Genomic DNA, 6,725 nt, shown 5'->3' with positions numbered 1-6,725 from the left:
AATGTCACAATCACCAAAAGGATGATAACTTAAACCAAACTCCATAATCTTTATCACTAAAATGATGATTTTAGATTGAACTGGACGTCATCACCAAAAGGATGATGGTTGAACCAAAATGACAAGGATCCCTATCACCACAAGGACCGCCGACACCAAAAGGATGACGGTTAGCTGTAATAATTGTAGAGGTCATCATTCACCAAAAGGATGAAGGTTGGACCAAAACTCCAAGGATCACCGACACCAAAAGGATGACGGTAAGATCAAACAACAAAACTTGTTACCACCAAAAGGATTATAATACGCTTTAATAGTGATAGGTCGCCATTCACCAAAAGGACGAAGGCTGAACCAAAACTTCAGGGATCTTCGACACCAAAAGGATGACAGTAAGATCATGAATGCCAAAGATTTTGCATTACCAAAAGGATAATGGTTATCGTAAACAGGGTGATGAATGATATTATTCCTCAATGGACTTTCACCAAAAGGATGAGAAAAATATTGGAAAATAAGGCTACTGGCAAAAGTTCAATAAACCTGACTTGTTAGGTAGTATTGGAATATTCCTGGTTAAGACTTGCTTGGGGTATCAACAACAAAAAGGTTGCAGAATAAATACTCCCTGAGGAGATGTAGTTTCTATCAACAAAAGGTTACGGGAAACGACTCATTGAGGGACGCTCAACGCGAAACAAGGTAAGTGTTTAAAGAAACAATGTTTGTCTTACCTAAGGATAACGCCTTATCAACAAAAGGTTGAAAGATGTAACTCAATGGGGAACACCCAACAATACAAGGTAGGAACTCATTCAGAGAAAATAACAATGACTCAACTGAGGGTTGTCCTGGATGTCCACAACTAAACCTTGATTTTTGATTCATGCTATATGCATAAATGTTATGTATGCGTTATGTATGAGGTGATGCATGTGATGCATGTTTGAATGCACAAGATGATTGGTTTGTTTGGGATTGGCCCCCCTTTCAAAGGAAATGTATTTTTGGAAACCAACGTTGGTTGTATTTGTTTTTGTGAAGGTGCCATCAAGGTGGGCTTTGGTTTTTTTTGGTATTTGTCAATATGACTTGGAATATTGGTTGGGGAAAGAGTCTGACTTCCCGGCACTCGGTAGTTGATGATATGTTGAACATGCAACGAATGCGGATACTCTTGGTGCCCCAGGTTTGATCTCTTGCTGATATGTTGTGTATTTGCCCATGAGACGATCTCGCCTTCTCCTTCTGAGATGTCTGGCCAGCCTGCAACTGAGCATAGCGATGTGATCAACGCATGATGATTATGCCTTCGACCTGCCCTAAGGATTCTTGTCAAGGTATGATGTTGTACTGGTATGAACTTTTGACATTTTGGTTGTGGATTCAAGCAGTTACTAGTGTCTGTCATAGTCTGCTTGACCGACTTGACAATATGGAGAGAATTTTCCCCTTGCAACTTGTCTTGCCCCAGTCTGTAGGGTGTTCGAAGGAATTCTCCATGAAAGGAAACCTTTAGGAGTGATTATCCCATGACATGGTCTGAGTCTGTTTCCTCCAACGTCTGACTCTTGTAATGGTCTGCCCCTGATTAGCCTTTGAGGGACTTGCCCCAGACATACTGAGTGCTGAAGTGTTTTTCCTCCCCGATCAACCGATGCTTGGAGATTTGTCTTGTACTGACTACTTCTTAAGTTAACATAATCAAAAGATGATGTGCCCCTGATCCATAGGATTATGAGATGGTTTTGATTCGTGTTAGCAACAACGATCAAGTGCCTCTTGAATTGCCCCTTGTTGGAATTTTCTTGATGTTAAGTACTGACTGACAATTAAGAATTGTTATTCAAGAAATGGTGATTTTAATGCAACAGTTATGCAAGTTTTGAAAAACAATCATTCGTTTGGAGTGTTGTGGTAATGTGTGACGAGTGAACCATGTGTCCAAACGCAGTGTTGATTTTAGCCAGCGTGTGAGTGATACAGTGAGAATAGAGATTTAGCAAATCTTTAGGAGTCAGCTTACACAACCTTGCTGTAGTATGCTTTCAGAATAAGCCCTACTTCAATTAGGTCTTTTGAGGGTTGTAACGTGGCTTGGTTCATGGTTATTGAAACAAAAGGATATACGGCTCAAAGTTTATTTTAACCCACCCCTTCTTCATGATGATCTCCAATCCTACATTCAGTTAATTCGACACATACTTTGCTTTCTGCAGGTGTAAGGATAAAGATGGTGATTCAAGGTCTCTTGGAATGGCAGCCACCTTATTTCGTTTTTTGGATGTCGGTGACCCTTTGATTTTGGTATGGTGGTCACTGAATCTTGTTTTGTTTTGTTGAGGACTTTCATTTCTTTTTTTGATTTTTGTTTTGATCCCTAACTTTTGCATGGAGTGCCTTTTGAAGCTTTAATCCATCGGGATTGCCCCAGTTTTTGCCTAAGTCTCCTTTTAAGGTGGTTGACTTAGCAGGCTCTTTCTTTGATTTTTCCTTTTGAAAATTGTGAGTTCCAAGTCATTGGTTATTGAAGAACAACCGACATAAAATTTGGATTTGTATGGTACCTTCGACACTTTAGGATGTGTGTGAGGAATATCATGTGGTTGATCCTCGCATGGGATATTTTATCTTGTAATTTGAATGCATAGACAAATCAACTGAACACTACCCTGCCCCAGGTTAAGCGTAAAGGTTTTGTAGATCCGAAAGAAACCCCTACTTCTAGGCTCAAAGTGGTTGACTAGAGATTAACTCCTTATCTCTCCAGTGTTTGGGGATTTGAAACAATGCCTGTACATCATTAGCAGGATTTTATCCGAAAGCATACAATCAGCAATTATGAGTATTTCATTTTCGTCATCCTCCTTCCAACATTTACTAACAATAGTGTGATAAAGAAGGTGAAGTGGAAAAGTATGTATTTGTGATTTGCAAATGTGATAGATGAGTGAATATGAAAGATTGATTCAGAGCATGCATAATCATCCCATTAATAAGACCAAATACAAATAACAATGTTTAAAGCATACAATACTTAGACAAACAAGAACAAATTACAAGAATGTGAAAGGGTAAAAATGGCATAATGATTGCCTTCATTCAAAGCAAAGGGACTTCATCTCTTGATTCACTGGCTGACTGCTCTGCTTGTTCAGGCCGGTGGGAAGCTTTATCTTCGAGCTTCACTATGCTCTGCATGCACTGGCATGGGATTTATTGCAACATTTGGCCTAACTGGCGTGAAAGTAACTGCCTTACTGTCAATCAAGTCCTGGACTTTGTGTTTGAAGACCTTACAATTCTCCACTGTGTGCCCTGGGGAACCCATATGATACTCGCAGTGAGCATTGGCGTCGTAGCCTAGTGGGTAGGGTGGAATTGCAGATGTTAGCTTCTTCAAAACAATTGATCCATCCTTTAGCAGGTAGGAAAGGATCTTGCTGTATGGTACCGACAAAGGATCGAAATGCCTTTATGGCCTCCTTGCCCTCTGCTGATTAGGTTGACGTTGTTGTGGAGTAAGTTGTTGTTGATTCCGATGTGGCTGCTGATAAGCTGGTTGTTGATACGGCTGCTGATATTGTTGTTGATATGGTTGTTGATAGGGTGGCTGATATGGTGTTGGGATGACAGCGGCAACCTGATGGTAAGGCGTAGGAACATACGGATGTGTCATGTATCCTCCTCCTCACATTATGGCGTTGGTCTGCCCTTCTGGCTTCTTTGGGAGATTAGGATAAGGTTTCTTCATCCCACTTGAAGCATTGGCAGCACAAGGTAGCTTTCCCTTCTTGATCTGGCTCTCAGTTCGTTCTCCCACAGAGACAACCTCAGTAAAAGTTGGGAAGCTGGATCCTACCATTTTCTCCATGTATTGAGCATGAAGAGTTCCCATAAACATATCAATCAGTTCTTTGTCGAGGAGAGGAGGTTGGACACGAGTTGCTAGCTCTCTCCAACATTGTGCGTATTCCTTGAATGACTCATTATTACACTGAGTCATGTCTTGCAGCTGTGTGTGATTGGGCCCTAGATCAGTATTATACTGATAATGCTTAAGGAAGGCTTCAGCAAGGTCTCTCCATGATTGCACCTATCCTCTTTCCAACTGCATATACCACTCCAAGGATGCCCCACTGAGGCTATCTTGGAAGTAATGAATTAGGAGTTGATCATTATTGATGTGGGCAACCATCTTACGGAAATAAGCTCTGAGGTAAGTTCTAGGGCAGCTGATCCCTTTGTATTTGTCAAAGTTCGGAACTTTGAATTTCTGCGGAATCACGAGGCCTGGTGCCAAACACATATCGACGGCTGTAGCACCTCAAATTTGCACCTATCATTGTACATACATACTCATATTAGGTCATAACATAACATGGTCCACTGCATAGCATTGCATTGTCCCATTTGCCTCAAGTGCAAGCCAATCAAGAGAATTAGGTCAAACTGATCAGGTGATCAGTCAACCAAGCAAGCAAGTGAGTTTCTCAAGGAGCCAAGGCCCTAGGGTTGGTCCAACATGTTCACATGACTTGGGGGTCCATTTTAAGTGTTTAAGTCAAAGATTGGAGGCTCAGAGGTCATCAGTCAATGCACAGTCGGTCAGAAACCCTAGAAAGTCAAACTTGGTCAACTGGGCCTGATTTTATGGTTTTGATGGATGGATTTGGTTTGAGAGGGCTTATTCATGTCCAAATAGGCCTCATATATCACGGAAAACATCATCATTGAAGAATTTGAAGCAAAATCAGAAATTTCCAAAAATAGAAACTGGACTTGTAATTTTAACTGCCAAAAATGGAAACTTCTTGATCCCAAACTTACATCATGATACAAGCTTCAAATGAATTTTTGCCCAATATGAAAGTTGAAGATCTTGTTCTCCCATTTCCAAAAAGTCCAAGAACTCTCAATTCCCATGTATGGTTGTCAAGATATGATCAATTCATTTTCACAAAATCTTGAACTTCAAAAGGCCATATCTCTCAAACCATTTGGCCAAAATTGGTGAGGTTTTTTCCTACAAACCACATTTAACCTCCTCTTTCCAAAAATGTAAATTTCATGCACCAAAACATCACCATGCAAAATGGCCTTTTTGAACTTGCCTTAATTAATTTCAAGTGAGTTGAATTTTGACTTTTCAAAGTAATCATTTTTAAACCATTTGGCCATTTGGAATAGGTCTGAAATGTCATTTGAAATATGTTTGCAAGCCCAAATTCGTGCATAGTACCATACACCCCACCACTCAAACCAAAATTGGACAATTAGCAAATTGGTTCATTTGTGATAATCATGGTTAACACTCACTTAGCAGACTTAAAACAGAAGTATATATACATATTTTCTGTCCATTTCCAACCCTAGAGCTAGCAGCAGCCATCTAACACAGAAAAAACTCATTCTCTCAAAATCACCATTTTTCTCACTTTGCATTTTCTGACCAAAACCTCCAAAGGACCACGAGCCACCTTCATTGTTTCATCACCTGGCCATCATTTGGAAGCTATTTGAAGCACCAAATACCAACTGTACAGCATTGTCGAGCTCTGTTTTCTCCAAGTTCATCAATGGTGATTTTCAATCTGAGCTATTCCCAAGGTCTTTGAGCTACAAGCCTTTCTCCATTCATCATTTCAAAGCACAAGCTTCATCTGTTTGAGCCTACATCTCCAAAACAACACTGTTTCATTGATTTCTTCAAATCAAGTGAGTTTTTCGACTTCTTTGTTTTTCCAAATCATGCTATACATCATGTAGGTCTTCTTTTGCTGATTGATTTGAGCTCTGAGTTTTTGAAAATGGTTGGATATTTATGAAGATATGTCGATTTGAAAGTTGATGTTCATGGATGTTTTTTGCTTGTTGCTTCTATTTTAGTTTGTTTTAATGATAATGGATGCTGGATATTTGATGCTTGTTGTTTGCTGATTCGATTGCCATGCTCGATTTTATTTTCTGGAGATTTTGGTCATGAATGATTGTTGGTGACGATGAACACTGTTGCTGAAACCCTAAAGTTACCCAGAACTCATGAAATCGTGTTTTGGCTTCTGTTATTCGTGTTTGCATGTGTCACGTACTGTTCCATTAACCATGCCGTATCATAACGTGCCACGTCCCAGAACGCAACGCCGCGTTTCATTAAACTTCCTCAAATATTACAATACTGCCACTCCACGTTTTAATAATTAGTTTAATTCATATTATTTCTTCATTTTTATTTCATTTGATACTCAATCTTCCAAAAATCATATCATCGTCATCTTTGATCCAAATTTCATGGAAATTTTTGCACTATGCTCTGTTTGATGTCTACTTTTTTATCATGATTTTTGCTGATTTTTTGGATGGCTGAATTTTTAATGGCATTAGGGTTTTGCTCATGTATGCATATTTTGTACATCTTACCAATTCAATTGTGAAATGATGAGGATATATCCAATGACCCTGAATTTGTTTGTGCTTAATCTACACTCATTCATGTTTATTTTGATGTAGAGTTCTTGAATTTATCTTATTTGGTTGCTGAGTTGTGAATTTTTGAAGTAGGGTGTGACAATGTGTGTCACACCAATGATATGCAATTTCATGATTTTTGATGACATGCTTCCTGACCTCCAATTGATGTGAATTTTTGCATGAACCTACTCTTGTATGTCTAGTTCACTTGTGAATTTTCTTGGAATTAATTATGTCATTTCCTTATTGTTTGA

Source organism: Lathyrus oleraceus, chromosome 4 (assembly GCF_024323335.1).
Source record: "Lathyrus oleraceus cultivar Zhongwan6 chromosome 4, CAAS_Psat_ZW6_1.0, whole genome shotgun sequence".
NCBI classification, from domain to species: domain Eukaryota; kingdom Viridiplantae; phylum Streptophyta; class Magnoliopsida; order Fabales; family Fabaceae; genus Lathyrus; species Lathyrus oleraceus.
The sequence above is the reverse complement of the archived record's forward strand: the minus strand, read 5'-3'. Positions refer to the sequence as shown.